Raw genomic sequence first — 24,404 nt, forward strand, 5'->3', positions numbered from 1 at the left:
TTAACACCACAGAAAGAGAGCAAAATGGGACCTCTGAGGAGAGTTCAAGCCCCAGTGCCATAGACAGACAGTGGGGTTGCAGCTCTGAAGAGAGTTCAGGCTCACTAGGCAGAGGAGGCGTCCCTAACCTCGGTCTCAGAGAACAGGAAGTGTTTCATGCTATAGAGTGGTTAAGTTTCCACAGCTGGGTCCATAGGCAGGCTGACTGATTCTTAGGTAGCAAAGGGACACGGGGAGGCCCTGTGTTCTGGAGAAAGAATATGAGACCCTGTTTAACTCCAAGGTTGTGGGGGATGCACATCAAATTGAAGTGTATCCATTATATACGTATCTTTCCAATATTTGGAGTCTGTAGTCCTGAGCCTGTAAATGTCCTTGGGGGGAAGTGAGACTGGTATCCGCTTTTTTTTAATCAGTTCTGCAAGGCTGGCTTTACAGAAAGTTCAATGTCAAGTGTAGGCTTTGTGGGAAAGAGAACTTTTGGGTTTGTTCCCTCTGCAAGTGAGAATTCCTTTGATGCCTTCCTGTGTCCACACTACTTCCTAAGCCATCTACTAGTTCATTCCAAGTGTGTGTCTGTATGTGAGTGTGCACATTCATGTGTATGCCGGTGTATATGTATGGGGGAGTGTACATGTGCATTTGTGTGTTTGTAGCTTTGAGAAGAACCATGGGAGTCATCCCTTAATTCCTCAGGTGCTGTCCATGTTTTATTTTTTCAGACAGGGTCTCTCATTGCCCCGGAATTTTCCAAGTTGGTGAGCAAGCACTGGGAATCCGCCTGTCTTTGCCTCCCCAGCTCTGTGATGACAAGCTTGTACCACTATGGCTGCCTTTTAAAGCTGACTTTGGCAATCAAACTTAGGTAAGCATGTTATTGTCCAAGCTCTCCTCTCAGCCTGTAAATAGACTTTTCTTAGAAAATACTATGCCTCATTATTTACGTATTACCAATGGTGACTTCTTCTCTAGTGTCAGACCTGAGCAGGCCAGTCAAAGATCATAGGTGCAAAACCTGAAGTCCTTGATACCTACCTGGTCCTTCACACACACAAAAATGTTTGCCTACTTCTTTTGTATCATGCAGCGACTTTTTAAAATATCTATTTAGAAAATTATGCAGCCATCACTTCTATCAGATTTCTGAACAATTTATCACCCCAGGGGAAAGTTCATACCCATTAGCAGTAGCTGCCTCCTATGCCCTTGACAAGCATTAATGGACCCTGTATCCCTGTGGATTTGGATAGTCCTGAAATAGCACATGTATGGAATAATGCAGTGTGTGGTCTTCGGGGAGGGCTTCTTTGGCTTTATATAGTGTCCTCCTCACCCCCTAGAGATACCATCTTAAGTACTCCATGTTCCATGCTTATAGCAATGATAGAGTTTCATTTATAAATTAGTCAGACAAGAGATTAAGAACATATCTGGCAAAGACGAGAAGGTGCTGCCTTATCTGATGACCTGAGTCTGATCCCCATGACACATATGATTGAAGGAGATAATTGACTCCCTAAAGTTGTCCTCAGATCTACACACATGCACTGTGGCATATATGTGCACACATATGTGCACACACTCTAAATAAATAACTATAATTAAATAATAAAAATACAGTAACTAATAGTAAAATAGAGTAATTGTAGGGTAGATGGTTGATGTTGAGTATGTTCCTTAGACTCTCCTCATTTTTATCCCTCTATAGTCTCTCAATTAACCTGAAGCTCATGGATTCAGCTAGACTGGCTGGCCAGTGAGTTCCAAGTCTCTGCTTGTCTCTGTCTGCTCCGGGTCACGGCTGTAGACATAACCACACTCTCTGCCTGCCCTGTGTCATGGCTGTAGACATTCATCACCACACCTGGTTTTTACATGGCTGCTGGGGTTCTGAGCTCTGGTCCTCACGCTTGTGCAGAAAGCACTTTATTTACTGAGCTATCTCTCCAGCGGACACTTTTCAAACAAAAGTAATAATAATAACTTAATATGAAAACAATAATAATGGCCAGTAACTCTAGGATGTAACTGACACTTCCTGAGTACTCTGCATACTTTATCTCACTTTGCCCTATAGGTACAGTAAGAACATGATGACATGATTTCCAATTTTGTAGCTGAGGAAACCGAGGAGTCCAAAGATGACATAATGCCTGTTTGAGATGACAAACAGCAAGGGACGGCACTGAAACTGAAGTTTAGTATTCCTTGACTTTGCAGATTGTACTTTAGACCACATCCTCATAGCCCCCTCAACCACAGGAAGACTGCTCAAAAGCATGTGATAAGAGGCCTTCAAGGTGGCTAAGTGGGTGATGGCAGTTGCCGTCAAGCCTGATGACCTGAGTTTGATTCTTGGAAGCCACATGGTGGACAGAGAGAACCACTTTGGCAAGTTGTCCTCTGCCTTCCATGTGCATGGCTCCCAACAGTGCGGGATACATGATCGTAACAGGGAGTAATGGCAGGAGCGTGTGCTTGCGTGTTTACTCATACACACATTCTATCTAATCTACAGATATTGCAGGCCGATCGTCAGGTAGAACTTAGATCAAAATATAATGCTATACTTTTCACTCATGAAAAATCTAAGAACATTAGGCCATTTGGCCCAGGAATCATTTGGTTACTACAAGGAAGGAAAGATGGTTGTCAAAGGGCAAGCCTCTGGGTGTGCCACACAGTGAGCCAAAAGTCAGATGGATAGTCAGTTGACTCCTGTGACTTCCAAGAGTATTTTCAAAGCTCGGACCACATTACCCATTGCCGAGGAGACCTCAGAACCAGTGTGACTTATGAGAAATTATGTGTTTGCCATGAAGCCCTTACAAACCTCCCCAGGCTAAGATGAACAGAACTGCTTCAGTCATTGGGGACCAAGACCTCACAATTTCCTTGAAAGCCTGACTGGCTCATTCTTCTCTTCCTTATTGTTCCAACGAGGCTAATTCCAACACAGTTCTGAGAACAATTCACGACATCTTCTCTCCCCCTTCTTCCTAAGGAGCTGGGTCCATGCCAGCACTTCTGCTCACTGAGGGAGAAAGGTGGTTTCTGCACAGCTCTCTAGACCAAGTTTGACTTGTTTGGAAAATTTTTAGTCAATTGTGTGCATCTTCACCAACGCTTCTCAACTCTGGTTTAAATAGAAAGCACATGGAGGGTCTGGGCACATGGCTCAGTTGGTAGAGTGTTTGGCTAGTATGCACAAAGTCCTGCCTTTTAGCCAAAGCACTGCATAATGGGTGTGGTGGTCTACACCTGGAACCCAGGTGTTTGGAAGCAGAGGCAAGGCCAGAAGTTCAAGGCCAGCCTTAACTACACAGTGAGCTGGAGGCCAACATGGGTTACATAGACCCTCTAGCAGAAAGAAAGAAAGAAAGAAAGAAAGAAAGAAAGAAAGAAAGAAAGAAAGAAAGGAAGGAAGAAGGAAAGAAAGAAAGAAAGAAAGAGAAGGAAAGAAAGAAAGGAGGAAAGAAGGAAGGAAGAAAGAAAGAAAAGAATGAAAGAAGGAAGGAAGGAAAGAAGGAAGGAAGGAAGAAAGAAAGAAGGAAAGAAAGAAAGAGAAGGAAAGAAAGAAAGGAGGGAAGAAGGAAGGAAGAAAGAAAGGAATGAAAGAAGGAAGGAAAGAAGGAAGGAAGAAAGAAAGAAAGAAAGAGAAAGAAAGAAAGAAAGAAAGAAAGAAAGAAAGAAAGAAAGAAAAGAGAAAGACAGGACACTGTAGATTGGTGCTATTAAGTAACAAAGCTGCTAGCCCGTGCAGCTATATGACATTTAAAATGAGGCTATTCTGAGCCAAGCCTTTCTATGCATAAAAATGCACAAATTATTTGAAAGTCTCAATACAAAAAAAAGAGTAATTAGCTCAGATTTTTTCCAGTGATTGTGTTTTGAACTGATGCTATAGGCAGCCCTTGCCCTGCATGTCAGTTCAGGTCCATGGAAACAGCCCTACAAGCTGAGCATTTACAAGTCTTTAATAATTTATCAGGGTGAATTAGAATTGTCATGCCACCTTTCACGGAGCCCTCCTGCCACTGAAGGTTTGTGTGTGTGCACCGTCGTGTTCAGGTGAATATGTGCTTGCACATGAAAGTCCAAGGGAACCTCAGTTGTCAGACTTTCTCCACATTTGGGGTTGGGGAAGAAACACAGGGTGTCATTGGCTTGGAGCTCACTGAATTGTCTATGCTGGCTGACTAGCAAGCCTCCAGGATCTCCCTATCTCTACCTTCCCAGCACTGGGATCACGTGTGTGCTGCTGAGCCTGGCTTTCTTTATGTGGGTTCTGGGGACTGAACTCAGGTCCTAAACACTCGCACAGTGAAGATTTTTTTTTCTGACTGAGTCATCTCTCCAGCCCCTTTTACTAATCTTTTACAAAGGCTGAAATAACAAATAATTAATTCAAATATTCATCATTAAAATTGGACTGAGGGGATGTAGTGGATTGAATGAGAAACGTCCCCCATAGACTCGAGTACTTGAAGATTTGTACCCAGTTAGTAGTGTTATTTGAGAACTGGGGCCTTTGGAGGAAGGAAACAAATCACTGGGGTAGAACTTTGAGGGTTTATAATCTCATCCCACTTCCTCCTTACTGCCCTTCCTGTGTGTAGGTAAAAGTTGATTGGCCAGCTTCCTGCCTTTGATGCCATGCCTATGCCTCCATGTTGGACTCGAGCCCTCTAGGACTGATGGCACAAATAAACCATTTTCTCCCCTGAGTCATTTTATCATCGCGTCAGGAAAGTGGCTGATCCAGGGAGTCAGTCAGCATTAACCTCTGTGCTGATATCACAATGCTGCCCACCACCAATTCCAAAGGGACCATGTGGAAACTGAGATGGTGCCATCCAGGTTTAGAGAGAAGATACTCAGGAAAGTTCCAGAATCCCAAGCATGACTTTGGTTGTTAGTGCTGAGGGCATTCAAGATGCTGGAGTAGAGGCAGGAGTTTAAGCTGGAACCCATCCTGGGACATCAAGATACCATCCATGAGTGTAAACAAGGCTCTTCCTAATGAACCTTTCAGATACCTTGTCCTGCCTATCAGTACTGTGTGTGTTTAAATTTTGCAGTTCTTTTTGGTATGGTATGCATTTGTATATGTTTTTTTGGATGTGTGTGTGTGCATAGATAGGTGCAGGTGCATGTGTGTGCACATGGAAGCCTAAGACTGATGTCTGAAGTCTTCCTTGATTGCTCTCAACTATTCATTGAGGCAAAGTCTGTAGTTAGATGTTTTATTCTTTACTCTTTGGCGGGTCACTACCCAGCTCCTGAATAAATCACACACGGAGTCTCATTATTACTTATAAATGCCTGGCCTTCCCTTGGTTTATTTCTAGCCAGCTTTCTTTAACTTCGATGATCCCATCTACCTTTTGCCTTTGGGCTTTTTCCTTTTCTTCTGGACACCTTACTTTCACTCTTACTCCGTGGCTGGCTGGGTGGCTGGTCCCTAGCACTCTTCTTTGTTCTTTTGCTCCTTCTTCTTCTAGATTTCTCCTTCAATTTATCCTCTTTGTCTGCAAGCCCTGCCTATCCCTTCTCCTGCCATCAGGTGTTTTAGACAGGCAAAGAATCACAGCTTCACAGAGTTAAATAAATGCAACATAAACAAAAGTAACACACCTTAAAATAATTGTCCCCAACAAAGGTCTCTCAGCTGAACCCCAAATTGTGGACTGGGCTAATGAAGCTAACAGAGCTCTCAAGATTGCTCCTATGATCCCCTGGCTCAGCGTTTCAAGGCTGGACCTCGCTACCTTGGGGGATCACCACATATGCAGCATTTACGCTGGTCCTGGGGATTCAAACCTCAGTTCTCATCATGCTTGCCCAGCAAGAGCTCTAACCACTGTGCTATCTCCCTGACCCCAGGAGCTGTGTTTTCTGAAACTTCTTTATAATCTTTTTTTTCTCTTGAGGTAAGACTCTATGATGTGGTAGAGTATATTGGGCACTACTTCCCACTGAAGGAAAAATAGTGTTTCAGAACCTTCTAGAAATTTCTCTTTGATATTGCAGAAACATTGTTCCTCAAATAGTATCCACATGTGGGCTGTGTGGATAATTGATCTTCTATCCTGGCTATTGCTGACATTTACAGCCGAAGGTTACTAAAGACTCATTTCTAAGCTATCACAGTCAGCTGAAGTGCTGGTGGCCAGAAGGTATTTGACCTGTGTGGATACTGAAGGAAGTTTCTAATGGGTTACAAGGCTTTGCCTGTGACCTCATTCATTTTACCACCCACTTATGTGACGTGAAAGGAAGACTTTGAGGTCAGCAAGATGGCTCAGTGAAGGCCCCTGCTGCCAAGCCCAACATCCTGAGTTCAATCCCAATGTCCGTATGGTGGAAGTAGAGAACTAACTTGTGCAAGTCGTCCTCTGACCTCCATACAGTGGGCTTTGGCACAGACACTTTTATTAGAATAAATAAATGGAATGAAAGTTTTGAAATCCAGACTTTGGAAAGTATTAGTAATAAGTGTTGGGTAGATTGCACAACACTTGGGGCTGGGCAGATGATCAGGTGGCAAAGTGCTTGTCACACAAGCATGAGGACACGAGCTTGATCTCAGAACTCAGATCTTAAAAATCCTCAGCCTTGCAGCACACTCTTGAAACCCCAGCACTGGCGGACGTAGAGACAGGTGAGTCCCTTACGCTTGCTGGCCTGCCTAGCCTACTTGGCATCATACTCCAGAGAGTTAGAGGTTCTGTGTTATGCTGTAGTTAAGCTGCTATTGCTTGGAGAAAACACTGATTAAATTTATTTGGCTTAACATGTCCCAATCACACTCCATCACTGAAAGAATCCAAGCCAGGAACCTGGAGGCAGGAACTGAAGCAGAGACCATGGAAGAACACAGCTTACATGGCTTGCTCTCAAGGGCTTGTTCAGCTTGCTTTATTGTGCAATGAGGACCTCCTGCCTGGGGTGGTACTGGCTACAGTGGGCTGCACCCTCCCACTTGAATCATTAATCAAGAAAACACCCCATTGACTTGATTTTAGGGCAGTTTTATAGGGGCATTTTTCTCAATTGTTGTTACCTTATCTCAAGTGCCCCTAGCTTGTGTCAAGTTGTCTAAAAGTTAACTGGCACACCCTATCTCAAAACATAAGGTAGATGGGGGCTGGAGACGGCTCAGGGTTCAGTGAACTTACTGCTGGTCCAGACCACTGGAGTTCAGTTCCTAGCACCCACATCAGGTACCTCTCCAGCACCAGGGAGATCAAACATACTTCTGACCTCCATTGGGACCTACAGTCATGTGCACCCCACTCCCTGACACTCACACACTCATACCCATAATTAAAAATAAAACTAAATAGAAAAGTAAGGTGGATACTCCCGAGGAATTGACACCAGGGGCTGTCCTCTCTTTTTTCCATGCACATGTAACCGTGTACACATGAATACAGGCATGTGTGCACGTGCAAATACACACAGTTCAGAAATAAGTAACTTACAAGTTCCGATTTGCACACTTTCCTCTGTAGTATTATGAAATGCCATCCTGTCTGGAACACAAGTTATTTCCCAGTTCCGGGTATCCACGATGTATAGACTACCCACTTGTTGGTCACTGAGAAGCCACTTAGTCCTGGCTGACTTGGTCATCAGTTTGAATTTCATGGCGTCATTGAGCTGTGTTTAGTCAACTTTTTCTTTCCCAAATGGTGGCTCTGAAGGTCGAGATCAGTGAGGCTTGTAGGTGGATATGTCTCTGAGAAGCCGTAGAATCCTTGTTATTTTTGCTTTAAAAAAGATTCAAGTTCCTGACTTAACAAGGAGCGTGGTGGTGCATACCTATAATCTCAACACTTGAGAAGTAGAGGCGAGAGCATCAGGGGTCCAAAGCCATCTTGACCGCAGGGCTAGTTGAAGGCCAACCTGGACTGTAAGATATTGTCTCAAACAGGGAGGGGAGGGCTCCTGTTTTCCAATTCATTTTTATTAAACACCATATATGAGGGCTAATCTTGGTTATCAACCTGACTGGATCTAAAATCAACCAAGAGAGAAGCTGCTGGACACACCTGTGAGTCTTTTTCTTGATCAGCTTATCTAAAGGAGGAGGATCCACCCTAATGTGGCTGATAGTTTCCAGGGGCAACCAGCTACAAGGAGGCCAATGGGAAAGTTTTGCTTTTTGTCTTACTGCCTTCACATCTTGCTGGTGAATGCACCTACTCCGTTGTTCCTGATGCTTGTTCCTTCAGTGATATGTGCAGTGATATTTTGGTTGTATTTTAACAAATAAACTTTGCCTGAAGATCAGAGTGCAGAGCTAAGCCACTAGAGGCCAGGGAGTGGTGGCAAACACCTTTAATCCTAGCACTTGGGGAACAGATGGATCTCTGTTAGTTCAAGATCAGCCTGGGCTATACAAAATTGATCCAGTCTAAAAGAGAAACAGAGCTTACGGGAAGGTGATCCCAGCCCTTGGGACCACAGGCCTTTAATCCCAGCACTAGGGAGTTGGAGACAGCAGTGGTATGGCTGAGTGGAGAAGGAATGTAAGGTGGGAGGAGACAGAAGCTGAATGCAGTCTGAAGCGGTCTAAGGAGCAGTACTGTCTAAGACGGTCAGTCTGAAGATGCAGTCTGAGGGCGCAGCCTGAGGACAGGGTTGCCCGTTTTGATCTGAGCATTGGTTGACGTAAGAACTCTCTAGTGGCTGGCCACTCTGCTTCTTTAATCTTCCAGCATTATCCCCTATATCTGACTCTGGATTTTTATTACTAATTTAATTATTTATTTTATTATTAATTTATTATTAATACCAATTCAAATTCATGTTACAGATATCAGAACCCAAATATCACAGTGTAGTGGCCTTTCACTTGTATTTTAATAAATAAAACTTGCCTGAGGATCAGAAAAGTAAAACAGCCACACTGATCAGCTTTATAGACCAGGCAGCAATAACACACACCTTTAATCCCAGTAGACACGCTAGTTTGTCATAAAAAACCAGGTGGTAGTGGTACACGCCTTTAATCCCAGCCGTAGAGAGGATTATGAAAAGGGAAGGAGACAGCTCTCATTCTGGGGTTCTTGGATAGGATCTTCATTTCAGATTGAGGTCGAGGTAAGAGCCAGTGCCTGGCTGTTCTGCTTTTTGGATCTTCAGGTTGAACCCTAATTTCTCTCTCTGAGTTTTTATTAATTGTGCTTCATCACATGGGCTGAAAACCAACAGTTCCCCAAGAATCCTGACCTTAATGAAAGGTTAAGACTTTGGGGCACCCAGCCTGTGGACTAGGTTGTTCTGATCCTCCCCAGTGTACAGATATCGGATGTTAGACTCTGCAGCCTGTAACGATACAGCAAGCCTATCTGATGTGCCCCCTTTGTAATAGATGTGTATGCTATGGTTCTCTTCCTTTAGAGAAGCCCAAGGACCTCAGCAGTGATGGTCCACAGCGACCCACATGGCCACTTCGTTTTTACCCATTCTCTTTCCCTTGTTCGTCCCACACTTTTTTTTCCATTATGAAATGTCAGATAGGAGACGAAACACAAATATTCAAAGACCACAGCTAAGCCAGATGTGGAGCAGAAAGAACGAATGCCAGTCGCCAGGGATTCTCTTGACTTAAATAAAATATTCAGTGCCAGGTGGTTGAGCTGGTGGCACAAAAGAACACGTGCTTGTGAGGGGTTGAGCTTGCAGGAGAAGCTCCCATTTGGATGAGATGGAGTTGTTTAAGGAAAGCACACGAGAAAGTTTGCAAATAAGAAAACTGGAAATTGACTGGAATCATTTTTTCACATCTGTCCAGAAGGAAATATTACCATCGTTTGTAATCTTTTGCAAATTAATACTTAGAACAAATAGCAGCATTTATATCAGCTCAAGGGGAAAAAAATCTTTTGAGTCTGGTGACAGAATAAGATTAAACTTGTTTGTTCTCCAAACCTTATAGAATTGATTACTGGGATAATTTTTAAAGCAATAGGACTCCTTCTTTTTTTTTGTTTTTTTTTTTTTTGTTTTTTTGTTTTTTTGTTTTTCGAGACAGGGTTTCCCTGTAGTTTCTAGAGCCTGTCCTGGAACTAGCTCTTGTAGACCAGGCTGGCCTCGAACTCAGAGATCCGCCTGCCTCTGCCTCCCGAGTGCTGGGATTAAAGGCGTGCGCCACCACCGCCCGGCCATAGGACTCCTTCTTTAAAGGATTATTTTTATGTATGTGTGTGTCCGTGTGAGTGTATGTCACATGTGCCAGAAGATATCAAAGATGCTTCTTTGATGCCCTGGAGCTGGAATTATAGGTGGTTGTGATCCAACCCATGAGGATGCTGGGAACCAAACCGGGGCCCTCTGAAAGTGCAGCAAATTACTCCTAACTGCAGAGATATCTCTCAAGCTCCAGAGATAGGATTTCTTCTAAAAATTTATGGTCTTTCTTGCCATTAAAGGCTGCACTGCTCAACTGTGGGTTTATATCTTGTCTTTAGAACTGGCTGTTATCCAAATGGGACTTATGGGCTATTTAAAAAAAGGCTAAGAAGTCTGGGGATAGATGGAGCAGTGGAGGTGGATCTGAGAGGAGATGGGGGAGGAGTGGGAGATTACAAAAATAAAAATACATTCTATGAAATTCTCAAAAAATTATCATTTTCAAAGGAAGATAAGTTAAGCATGATGAAGCCTAGTTATGTGAACATAATAGTAGACAAACTTGTAATTTGGGCTTATTAAAGTGGTACAAGAACTTGCTGGCAGAAGCTAACTGGCAGGAGTGTTCTTACAGTGGGAAAATATGTGTGAAACCTATCTGAAAGAGCTATTATCTAAAACCCATAAAAACCTTGAAACATAGCAATAAGAATGTGGTCGAACTGATTAAAAACTGGTGAACAAGAGCCAGATGTGATAGCAGGCATCTGTCACCCCAGCTTCCGGGGGCTGGGGACAGCTGAGGTAGGAACATGCTTAATGAATACAGTTCAGTGTTGGAACACTTGCCTAACAAGTGGGGATTCCTGGGTCTGAGCTCCAGAATCACAACATAAACACACAGATAAATAAATCAGTAAAGACAAGCAGGCAGAAAGGAAGCAAGCAAGAAGAAAAGAAAAGAAAAGAAAAGAAAAGAAAAGAAAAGAAAAGAAAAGAAAAAGAAAGGTTCAAGATCCTATCAGACACTTCACTGAAAATAAAACAAAAATCAGAACAACCAAAAAAAGAAAGCAAGTCAAAACACACACACTTAGCAGTCAAACAAGCATGCAAAAAGATCAATATGATAAGTTACCAGGAAACATAAATTAGGACAATAATTAGACACCACTGTATACCTAGTAACATTGCACCCGTCTGGCTCGATTTTGGATGAATAAGTTTGGATGAAGAAGAACTACTGCTTATCTCCTGCAGGGATCCAAAATAGAACAGACACTTTGGAAGATGGTTTGGTGATCCCTTACAAAACTCTTACCATGTAATTTATCTCCTTGGCATTTGATCAAAGGAGCTGAGAACTTGCCGCACAAAACCTGCCTGCATATGTTTATAGGAACTTGATTCATAATCGTCCAAACTTAGAAGCAACAAGAATAACTATCTGGAGGTGAATAAAGGTGCTCTAACATGTTCAGACAGTAGAATATCGGCCAGCGCAGAACAGACATGCACTATGGAGTCATGGAAAGAGAAGCAAACTGAGAAGCCATGTACTGGAGAACTGTAGCACATGGCATCTTATAAATCAGGAAAAACTATAGCCTGAAATTTCCCTGGGTCACGGAGAGATGAACAGGTAGTGATTAAAACTGATTGGCAATCGACAGCTTTAGAGTTACCTAGAAAGTAAATCTCTGGGTATTCCATGAGGAAGTTTCTAGATTGGGTAACTGAAGTGGGAAGATAGATGCAGAGTGGGCGGCAGCTTTCCATGAAGGTGAGCTGAGCACAGGGTCCATCTCTCTGCTTCCTGACTGTGGTTGCTGCCTCACATCCCTGCTGTCCCACCTTCACCGCCATGATGGATTTCACCTCAAGCTATGAAAAAGCTTCTTCTTTCCGTTGCTTTTTTTCAGGTTTTTTTTTCTTTCATCACATCCACATGAAAAGTAGCCAACTTAGTGAGATGCTGTGAGGGCAGAGTCACATCTTCAGACCCATGTTCTAATCCACACTCTGTGCGCCACCAAGAAGGTAAACTGAGGACTTTGAGGGGTTTGGATGAGTCAGTTATAGGCGGAGGCTGCTTGTTCATTCCCAGCTTCCCAGACCAGAAATAACCACACAGAAACTATACTATTTGTAATACTGTTTGGCCAATAGCTTAAGAGTATTTCTAGCTAGCTCTTACATCTTAAATTAACCCATTTCTATTATTTTATATTTTACCACGAGGCTAGTGGTTTACTGGTAAGGTTCCAACTGGCGGCTTGCGTCTTTCTCCTCCAGCATCTACATGGCTTCCCATACCCTGTTCAGAGCTAGTGTGGGATTACTTTATTTGTATTTCTCTCAGTCAGTGACTATCACAAGCTTTCCACTGTGGTGGGGAATGTTGATAGGGGCAGTATTTCTGGGAACTTTAAACAGTCCTAGAAATGAGAGCCCTTTTAAGACAGAGTCTCTTGTGTCCCAGGCTACATAGATCTGTGAATTTGCTGTGTGTGATCTTGAACTTCTGATCTTCCTGCCTTCAACTATGAGTGCTGAGCTTACAGGCATATACCAGCACATCTGGTTTACACATTTTTGGGAAGGGACTTTGTCTATACTCAGCAAATACTTCATCTAGTAAGCTGCAAACTCTATTTTATAAAGAATGCTGCGCCTATTCCACACACTAGCTAATTATGCTTTTAAAAAAGGGGGCTGGAGGAGGGATCAGCATGTAAGAGCACTTGTTGTTCTTGTAATTGAACTGGATTAGGTTCCCAACATCCACATGGTGGCTCTCAACCAACTGGGCTTTCAGTTCCAGGGAATCGGACACCTTCTTCTGTCCTCTGAGGGCACCAGACGTGCTCATTATGCACTTAAATACACGTGGAAAAAACATTCATACTCAGAAATAGAAAGATTTTTTAAAAATAGTGGTATCTCCTGTCATTTACAATTAAAAACTGAAGCCATTAAGCTACACATAATTTTTATATAGCAGCATCCTTTGCTTTTAGGTAGAAAGGGGAAGTTGTTTCCAATAATATTTTTATCTTCCTCTTTGTGGAATGCGTCTGTCTAGTGTATTGTGTGGACAGCCTTGTTAGATACCCCGTAGTAGATACTTAAGGATATTGCCATCAAATAGTGACACACTTTTCCCCAAACTATGTGAGAGGCAAAGCCACTCGCACTGAAGAATAATATCTTTTTGCAAACTCAGCATCTCAGCAAACATGAATTTTCAACACTGGTATTTTTTATAGCCTAGGAGAATTTCATTTTATATTATTTCTGACAAACTGACTATTGTCATCTTAATTATGACATACTACTTAGTTTTGTAAGAATACTGCCCTTTTGACAACTTACATGATAATACAAAGATCACTTCATGAATTCTGAATTCCTCATTTGCATATAGTTACCATCCTCCTCTGTGAAGACTTGGGTAATACTTTATATAAATCTGGTTGTTGGAGGGAGGCTGCTACTTTATTCCCAGCTGCTTAGCCCCGAAATAATCACACAGAAACTGTATTAATTAAATCACTGGTTGGCCTATTAGCTCTAGCTTCTTATAGGTTAACTCTTACAAATTAATATAACCCATTTCTATTAATCTGTGTATCACCACGTGACTGTGGCTTATCAGCCAAAGATCTGGCATCTGTCTTGAGCGGCGCTATGTGGCTTCTCTCTGACTCTGCCTTTTCTCCCCCAGCATTCAGCTTAGTTTTCCCTGCCTAGCTGTTTCCCTATAGCTCTGCTATAGGCCCAAAGCAGTTCCTTTATTTATCAATGGTAATCACAATATAAAGAGGGAAATCCCACATCACCTCCGCTTTTCTGTTTAAATAAAAAGGAAGGTTTTAACTTTAACATAGTAAAATTACATATAACAACAGTTATCAAGCAAGAATTACAGTTACAATATTTATATCTACTTTATCTTTTATCATAACTAAGGAAAACTATATTATTACTATCTATTCTTTAAGTCCATCAAAGAATCTAGAATAATATAATATTACCTAAGTATACAGGAAGTACATCATAAGCAACTTCCAAAACTCTAGAAATGACAGAGACATCTTGTTCCCTGGACAGTCATCCAAAGTTCTTCTATGCCATTGGGGCATCCATCTTCAGCCTACAGGCCCATAGTACCTGGCAGACTTTTCCACAAAGAAGGAAATTTTAAAGACAGTTTTACCTATATTGGCAGTTTGTCAATCACTTTCTTCTGTGTCCTGAAGAATGTCTAACAGTCTCTTTTATGAAGCAGGAACCCTGAAGGATTGTTTCACCTTTAGGCAAGTTCAGCAGTCATTTCTCTGAGGGTCCTGCATGTCCAGTTCATCAGGCAGTCCAGACAAGAGCACTTTCTTGCCCAAATGGCTAACCAACTCCATAAGGAGCCTCTTTGAGCCTATCTTCCTTTTTAAGTAATTGGTGCTGCCAAGAGCAGACATGTCTTTATCATGAAAAGTCCTAACTCCTTAAAACATTTTATATGCCATATCCTGTAGCATTTGAAATGTTTGAAGCACACCTATCTATTAGAAGTACATCTCTGCAATCTTGAAAATCTAACTAACATGACTACAAACTTGACTGTTATAGATGATTATGTATTAGCTTATATTTCTTAATTATACATTACATTTTTAAATAAGATGCACAATACCTTAATCAAGAGCAGAAATATACATATAACAAAGTTGACCTTAAGTTTGTATCAATAAACCAAGATCCATACCAATGCAAATCTCTATAGCATATCCCCCTTTAAATATAAAGAAACATTTACAAACAATATTTGGGAATTTGGGCATAGTACTCTCCAAACTTCTTTCTGATGCTTATTGGGTGAAATGATTTTTTTAGGGGTGTTCAAGGCAACCTTTCAGGGGATCTTGGTCCATCAAACCACATTAGTCTGGAATGAATCCACAGGTTCTCATCCTTTGTGGAAACAAAAGAAGAACCTCTTTTCCAAAGCAACCTATGATCTGGGGCTGGAGACATGACAGCAGGTGGCTGCACAGTGACAAATACTGTGATTTCTTATATGGTGGATCAGGAAGCCACAGTGCACAGGAAGTAGGGCTCGGCTATAAAACTGCTCTTGCAGTTACTTACTTCCTTTAACTGTCACCTAGAGGTTCCAGAACCTTCTGAAACAGCGTCACCACTGGGGACAAAGTGTTCAAACAAATGAGCCTAAGGGGAACACCTATATTTATATAAAAATAGGAATTTGACTTTAAAAAATGTTCTGAGTTTTCTAAAGGAACATTTCTCATGCCCACCAGGCACATGGGAGAGTTTCCCTTGCTTTTGCATTAATGCCAGGGTCTGGTAATAGTAATATTAATGACTTGAATTTCATCCATTCTGGATGGCTTACAGTGATATCTAACTGATATTTTAATTTGCATTTCATTAAAAACTAATGATGTCGAACATTTTTTTGTTGTGTTTATAGGCCATCCACAAATCTTCCTTTTTGAAATATTGTTGAAACTGTCTCACAATTTTTATTTGGATTATTTGTCTTTTTTAGCTCCAGTTTTATATACTTGTGTGTGTTCCCATGTGAAGGAACATTATATGTATGTAAGTGTTCATATGGGTATATACACACGATCACATGTGCACCTATGTGTTTATATAGGTCAGTGTCTAAGACCATTTGCATATTAGATAGTTACATTATGATTCATAGCAGCAGCAACATTACAGTTATGAAGTAGCAACAAAAATAATTTTATAGTTGGGGGTCACCACAATGTGAGGAATTGTATTAAAGAGTTTCAGCATTAGGATTGCCAAGAACCACAAAGAGAGAAATTGCATCTCTTTTTCCCTTTGAGTTTCTTAGATGATCCTGAAAAAAGTCATTTACTGCCCTTGTAAGTAATTTTCTGGATTCTTTGTTTTGTTAATCTATTCCTTCATCCTTCAACACCACCACACTGTTAGCCAGATTAATAAAGTCATAAAACCAGGTTGAATAAGGAGTCTAAATTTGTCTTTCATTTTCAGTATTGTTTTGGCTCTTCATACCCTTGCTTCTATAAAAATTTTGGGTCGACTTACCAGTTTTTCTGTGCTGCCAAGGAGGCATAGGGTTCTCTCACTGCTAATTGCTAATTGCTATTTGGGGAAGTTTATTTGTTCTAATTTCATTTTTGTTGCTGCAATAAAATACCCTGACCAAGAAGTAACTTAGAGACAAAAGGGGCTTATTTAATTTTACAATTTCAGGTCATAGTCCATCACTGGAGTGAAGTCAAAACAGGACTTCAAACAGCTAGTCACATCACATCCACAGTCAGTAACAGAGAGAAAGAAGCCTGTGCATTCTCACTTCTTGAATGCTTGTGTTCAGCTCAATTTCCCTGCTATTATACACTTTAGCATCCCCTGCCTAGGGAATGGTACTGCCCACACTGGACATAGTCTTCCCATGTCAATTAACTTAATACAATCCCCACAGACATGACCATAGACAAATCTGACCTAGACAAACCATTAGGGAGACTCTCTTCTCAGGTGCGTGTAGGTTGTGTCAAGCTGACAGTGACAGCTTGCTGTCACATGGTTCTTCAGTTTCTTTGCAACCTCAGCTCTCTTAGAGGGCCGCAAAATTGTGACTTTGTAGGTTTTATTTGAGTACTGTTTCTTGAATTTGTTTAGATGTCTAGTGGGAGAGGAATTCAACACAGCTTTTCATACTGGGCTTTATATCAAGATGGCTGATAACTAATGCAGATGATGAAACAACTTTTGGAATGTCACTCGAGAAAATCATAGGCCCGCATTTTGACCTTTCTATCCTTGCCCTGTAAGAACTCTGCAAGATTCAGTTTACTGTTCAATGGTTCTGTGTCCATCCCTCCAGGCTTCTCCCAGTTGCACAGAGGGCTAGTAGAACCAGTATGTCGTGTTCATCTACACCCACTGGTGGCTCACCCATGGGAAAGCTCAGAGACAGAACATACCGCTACCCTGCTACTGAGACCACAAACAGTGGGTGACCGTCAGCTGGAGGTGTTTATTGTAGTTACATAGCTTCAATGTGATTTGAATCTCAATGATACCACTTAACTAAGCTATGGGACGTGGGTGACCTTTGTTTTCCTGCTATGTCTTCTACACTTTCATAGTGATCTTAGTACAGAGCTCAAAGGGCCTGTGTGTTAGCCCAAGCAGGTTTCTGTTGCTCAGAGGGCACACTGTCTTTGACAAAAGAGAAGTTTGCTGCTCTTGGCCAATGAACAGAAGTCTGTTTCCTATTCTTTCTTTTTCTTTCGCATGTGTATGAGTTTGTGTATAAGTGGTGTGTGTGTGTGTGTGTGTGTGTGTGTGTGTGTAGGCCAGAGGTCAACCTTGGCTATTATTCCTCAGCTACTGTTGTTCACTGCTGTTATTTTTTGGTGGAAAGGGTCTCTGGTAGAACCTGGAGCTCACTGGTTTGACTAGACCAGTTGCCCAGCAAGCCGCAGGGATCTGCCTGTCTCCACTTACTCAGAATGTGGATGACATATGTGCTCCACCATGCCTAACACTTTTGTATGGATGCTGGGAATTGAACTCAGGTCTTTGTGCTTGTATGAGAAGTACTTTACTGACTGAGCCATTCCCCTAGCCCCATCCTCTTCCTTTGATAAGCATTTGCCTAAAATAAGAATACATGTTCCACAGGAAAAAGCCACAACTCAACACAGTTTTGTGATCAAAGGCCTGAAAAGCTCTCAAATTAGACTTCCCCCTTGGAGCTTCCCAGCGTGTGTCGTACATCAGCATCCATGATGGGGAAATGTGTTCCTTTTGATTGACACATGAGGTTGTAGATTTATTCAGGCATGAAACATGTTTTATAATCCCACATATTAACATTCCTGAAATGATTTTTATGGGCCAGTCCCTCTGTTTAAAACTACCCCTTCACTTTAAGGGAGAAAAGGCGAAGATGGATTACTGTTTATGGATAGTGGAGGAAGTAAAGGGGTAGCTTGTGTAGAGAGGCAAAATTAGGCCAATTTCATCAAGTAGAGCTTATTTGAGCAATTTAAAACCCAACAAAATACCTTTCTAGAACCCAGTAGTGCCCAGATGTTGTGTAAATGTTTTCTGAGGAGATGTGAACAAATGTCTATTCACCCCAGATAGGACAGCAATAACACACACACACACACAATAACACACACACATACATACATACACACACATACATACATACACACACACAATAACACACACATGCACACACACACACACACAAACACATGGACACACACACAACCCCACAAAGATTGTACCTCCCTACTTTGTAAACCAATGAGTTTAATTAGGGTTACCTACAAGCCCAAGGGTAAGGGAGTGCTAAAAGGAAGGTGGAGGAGGCTCTTGTAAGGAGTGATTCTCCATCTTCATGAGATCAGAAGTGCCTATAACTAGAGCCCATCAGGATTGGGATGTAGATGATTGACACTTCCTCCTAGGAAAGTGCTGGGATTGCAGGTGTGCACCCCCACACTCCCAATGAAATATGGTATTGGGGATTGAACCCAGGGCTTCACGAATGCTAGGCAGTCACTTCACAATCTGAGCTACATCATCAGCCCCTCCTTTTTAGTTCTTTCAAATAATCTATGTGTTAGTAAATTTTGTAGGAGACCATGGGTTTCTTGCCCCTTCTCTCAACCATTGGCATGCAATTTGCTGCCTTACTTGCACATGGCCACTGTGTCCTGGGAGAGCTGGAGTGTATAAGCTGGGAGAGACTTGGGAAAGGAGGCGCTGTCTATGCAGCTATCAGAAGCTATTGTCCGTGCTGGGGCAGACTTTCCAGTACAGCTGTTTTTAGGTCACCCACATCCTGCCAGTAATTTCTCACCCAGCCTCTGTGGGTTAGCCCCCCCCCCCCCATGATCATTGGGTTAACTGTGTTGAATGGAACTTTGGTTTGTCGAGAGGACTTTAGGGTGACTATAACATTGGGGAAAATGCCTTTTTCATGGCAGCCATTAATGGTCTATAAACCCTTGGGGAAGGTGGGACATTGTGGATCCCTCCCCAGATCCATGACAGAGCACAAAGGTTCTCAGCCTTGTGTGGGTCACAGCCGTGGGGCATTGAACAGGACAACACAGTGTTGTGTCCAAATGACAGTGTTCCCTAGCAGAAGCACAGCAGGTTCTGAGAACTTCAGTCATCTGGGTCATCAGACCATACTTGTGGGGACATGGAAAAGACAAAGAAAGCAATACCAGCTATAGTGCCCGGGACCATGGCGAACTCAGTTCTTGAGACTGAACTCTTCATTGGTTTTGTCTTTTGGGCCCTGGGTTGTTACCATACCCATGGTCTCCTACAAAATTTACTAACACATAGATTATGTGAAAGAACTAAAAAGGAGGGGCTGATGATGTAGCTCAGATTGTGAAGTGACTGCCTAGCATTCGTGAAGCCCTGGGTTCAATCCCCAATACCACATTTCATTGGGGGTGTGGGGGTGCACACCTGCAATCCCAGCACTTTCAAGACAGAGGCAGGAGACTCAGAAGTTCAAGGTCAGTTCTGGCTCCTTTAGACACAACCTCAATTTTTAGTTTAAATTTTAATTGAAAGTGTTTAATTTCAAAAAGGGGAGATGGCTAAGTGGGTAAGAGCGCTGGCTGTACAAGCATGAGGACCCGAGTCCCGGCACACTCAGAAAGGGATGGGAGTGGCCTGTGGGCTAGGAAGCCCAACACTGTGCAGGGTGGAGGCAGGAGGATGCCAGTCTATCTTTAGGTTCAGTTAGAGATTGTTTTAGGGAGTAAGGCAGAGAGCAGGGCACTCAGTCTCCTCCCCTGGCTTCTACCTGCATTCGCATGTGCTCGTACACCACAATACACATGACTCTTTCCAATAAGGGATACATATCTGGCAAACTGCTGGAGGTAGGGGTTAGTGTGCTGGCATGGGAACGTTAAACTCCACTATGAAAGAAAGCCAGGATCTCCCGGATTGTACCCAAAGAAAAAGTAATGCTCATTGGCTGTCGCTCCAATGGGAGCCACCTAAAGGTGCTGCTGTGCACAGCAAGCTCACACAGAACCTGGTCTACAACATTCATGCGAGTACTATTTGAAGAAAGAAAAAAAAGAGATATATAAATATAAATCTTTGCACATTTTGAGCTTCCAGGATTGACTTATTGCTTGGTGCCTGGTGCCGAGCCCACTTTAGAAGCCATGGAAAAGGAATGTTGAGGGAGTGAGGTGGTCACCCCCAACACCACCCAACGCCTCCAGTGCCCACCATTCTAGCTGCACATGGAGCCATGATCCATCACGGCTAGCCAGCTGGAACTTCACGGGCTGCTCCCCCACTTGCCCCCTTTCCATCTTGTGCTTGTGTTAATTGCCACCCTCCCCCTCTCCCCTCTTCTTCACATTTCACGACACCCTGCAGTTCTGTATTACAGTGTAAGATTAAAAACCAACTACCGAGCCTCGGGCGACTGGCTGATGGGTGAATTCAGTTACTGTACTGTCTCCACAAAATTATAACAATTTTTTGTCTGCCAGCAGTTCCGTATCCCTTCTGATAAGTTTTTAAGCAAACAGGTTCTGCGAATTCACCGTGATTTCTAGGCCAGAATGCAGCTGGCTTTAGACACAGGTCCAATGTTTTGTTCGCGCCCTCCTCAAGTGCCAAAGCAGGTCAGGGTTTCTAAACGGTTGATTAAATGAGCAGTTCTGCCTGGATTTAACTTCTTGCTTTTCTGGAATTCAGCTGTGGTCTAGATTAAATTTTTAATCATTTATTTAGGAACTTGAAGTCAGTTTCATCTTGTGCACCTGTTGACAATGAACCTTTATCCTTCAAAATACAGCTCAGAGGCCACCTGCTTTCTGAACAACTCCCTTATCTGTGCCTACACCCACTTTTCTTCTACCTTTTATTTTGAGACGGGTCTCATGTATTCCAGGCCGACCTTGAACTGCTGATTCTCTGACTTCTACCTCTCAAGTGCTGGGTTTGCAGGCATGTGCTACCATCTGCTTTGCGTGGTGCTAGGTATCAAACCCAGGACCTCTTGTATAGTAGGCAAGCTCTCTACCAACCAAGCTACATCCCCAGTGCCTCCTTCTCCCCTTGCTTTTATTTTTATTTGCCTAAACAAGGTCCAGCACAAATTTGTTCCTGTGCTATGCTACAGTCTATTGCCCATCTGCCCCACCTTGTTAAAAGACACATAGCCTGTATGTACAAATCCCTTTTATTTGAGTACGGTTAAGACCTGCATATTCACTGGGAAATCCCTCCTTGGCCAGGTGCGCTTACAGAGCAAAGGAGATCAGATAGTTACTCTGTGGTTCCTTGAAGTTATATAAATCGGCTGTAGTCAACAGCAATTCAGCCATGCCCAGGTATTAACTGTAGCCCACTGAGACGGACTGTGTACCTCTGGTTTCCAGAGCTGTGTGTGTGAGAGAGGAAAGCATGTGTTAATTCTAAGCCTCGAAACATGTGGCCACTTGTTATAGCAGCAATGGAAGGCCCTGTAGATTTCCTGCATTACATTGGCTTGGTGGGCAATCCAAACACAGGCTCTCTTTCTCTCCTCTTCTCCTGAAGAGAAGACAAGCCTAGATTTTCTCTCTTGGTTCACTTAATATTTTAAGTGAGCTGAGGCCAGAAGGGGATGGAATGCATTTGGAGCTGAAGTTGTCCCTGGGTCAGGATGTTGTGTGGTACGAACTTCATCACCAGAGTTTCCTACTGGTCAGTCCTTCCAGAGTCAAGGATTCTGATCACCCTTCAAGAGTAATTTACTGGACTGGAGAGATAGCTCAGCCATTAAACTCTAGGCTCACAACCAAAAATTATAAGAGCAATTTACCATAATTCTAGGACAAGTTCCATTTCATCTCTAAGAAACGCACATACACTTACATACATATATACACACAAACACACATACACACATGTAACTGGAAGTTTCTCTCCCACCCGCCAGTTCCTGAATAGTCACTCAGAGGCTTAATATTAATTACAAATTGTTTGGCCTATTAGCCCAGGCTTATTATTAACTAGCTCTTATACCTTAAATTAACCCATTTCTATTATTCTATATTTTACCATGAGGCTCATGACTTGTTACCTCACATCTTGCTTCTCTGATGCTGCTGGCACCTCCTTGACTCCTCCTTTCTTCTCCCTGTCTCTCTGCTTGGGTTTCCTGCCTGGCTCTGTTCTGCCTGACTATTGGCCAAATCAGGTTTTTTTAACCAATCGTAATAAGATATATTCACAGCATACAGAAGGACGTCCCACATCACATACATCACACACATACAAATACACATATATACACATGTATATTTACATACACACACATATATACATGTACACATATGAACACATTTGTGTACACACATACACACAGGTTAAGTTTCCCATTGTCAAGTACCTATTTCATGTAGCACCTGGGTTTAAACCATGGGTCTTAGGCTGGTATATGCAGCTCAATTGGTAGAGTGCTTACCTAGCACACATGAAGCCTTGGGGTTCATCCCCAGCACCACATATACCAGGCCAGGTGGCCCACACTTCCAATTCTAGCTCCATGGAGGTGGGGTCAGGAGATCAGAATTCTATGCCATCTTTGGCTACAAATTTGAAGGAAGCCTTGGATACATGGGGCCCATGTCTCAAGCAAACACACCAAATCCCTTTGCCTGGCCACCCAGCTATATTGTTTTAAATATAAAATTAGTGATGATGCCTAAAGAAAGATAAAAGAAGCATTCATCATATACCAGGAAGCTCCATGGGAGAGGGTGGGGTAGGAGAGAGAGGAGTTGTAGCTATAGAAACTAGGTAGGAGAACGTTTTCAGGAAGTTAGAAACCCTGGAGGTAGAGGAGCTGATCAGCTACTGTTGGGTGTCCCTCCTGGGATCCTCTGAACCATGATGTCTGAACAAAGTCAGTCAAAGAGGGATGAGAACAAGAAGTTCTCATTATTAGACCACGGGAAGGAAAGAACTGTTGGGGAGGATTATGCAGAAGGTGTTTGGTAAGCACCTGGGATCAGGAAACATTGGCTCTTACGCCATGACCAAGCCACTCTTCTGTAAAGACAGATTTCCTTTGAGATAGAGACAAGGTGCCTCTAATTGGGGCTTGCCCCAGCCTGCAGCCCTAATCTGAGGCTGTTTGGTTTTCTGTTGGCTTACCTAAAGATGGTCTTATTTTCCTTCTTTTATTGAGTTCCCTCTAGGGCCTTTCTTCATGTCCCTCCGCCCCCCTCCCCATCTATTATCACCCATACCTGGTCAATAGTAAAGCAAACTGGGTTGTTTTTCACCCTGTCTGTCTCCCTTCCTGAACTGGGTGGGTGGCCATATCCTCCTTGATTGTAAGGAGGTGTTTTCATAATAGTCCTAATAGCCCTGTTGAAGAATGGCTGTGTTCAATGATGGGATGGCAGATTAAGGCATTTGCCATCAAGCTAGATGACCTGAGTTTGATTTCCAGGATTTACAAGATGGAAGGAGAGATCTGATCCTGCAAGTTGTTCCTCTGACCTTGACATGTGCTCTGACATACATGCCCCTGTACACAGTAAACAAGCAAACAAATGAATGAAGGTCACTAGAGCCACATCCTGTACTGCTTGGTCCTGGAAACCTGACTGGGGCGACACAGGAATGAAGACAGCTGTGTGCTCCCTCTGATGGAGGCACCCGCTATGAACCCCAGAAACTCAGGACATTTACTATAAGCAGCATAAGGAGGAGGGGTTCGCTAACCTGGCTAGAATGTCACTGCAGGGGAGCAGCCTCAGGTTGCTGTCATCTGGGAGGAGGAAGCTGCAGGTGCTGATGTTGGCACACACTACTTCATCATTTGTAAACATAATGGACCAGGGGGTGGCTCTGCCATTCCCCTTGATTTCTGTTGAGGAAGGCTTTGCCATTTGCATGGGTCTGAGTTATCAGGCTCCATTTCATGGCTGTGCCCATGTAAACAGTGCGCACCCACTCGGGGCTTCCTCCCCTCCCCACACACTACACTCAAGGAACTCTCACAGCATTGCAGACGGAGGCCGGAAATGCCATAGCTGAGGGAGAAAGAAGATGGTTTCAGAGAGAGCTCAGTGCTGAATGGTAAGACGAAGAAGATAGTCTGTAACCCAAGGTGTGCTGGGAGCGAGGTGGCCAGGGACGGTCTCTGAAGAGGAGAGGCTGTG

The 24,404-nt window shown here is 42.9% G+C and overlaps 1 long non-coding RNA gene across 4 annotated transcripts in view; it reads left to right on the forward strand.

Moving 5' to 3' along the window:
• Positions 1–6,533: 6,533 nt before the first annotated feature.
• The window catches only part of LOC119799560, a 78,184-nt gene continuing 60,313 nt past the window's right edge, over positions 6,534–24,404 (forward strand). For all 4 annotated transcript variants that reach the window (XR_005282859.1, XR_005282858.1, XR_005282860.1 and 1 more), the window contains exon 1: positions 6,534–6,664. This is a non-coding gene — a long non-coding RNA (uncharacterized LOC119799560). The remainder of the gene's footprint in view (positions 6,665–24,404) is intronic.

The sequence above is a fragment of the Arvicola amphibius genome, chromosome 12, assembly GCF_903992535.2.
Source record: "Arvicola amphibius chromosome 12, mArvAmp1.2, whole genome shotgun sequence".
NCBI classification, from domain to species: domain Eukaryota; kingdom Metazoa; phylum Chordata; class Mammalia; order Rodentia; family Cricetidae; genus Arvicola; species Arvicola amphibius.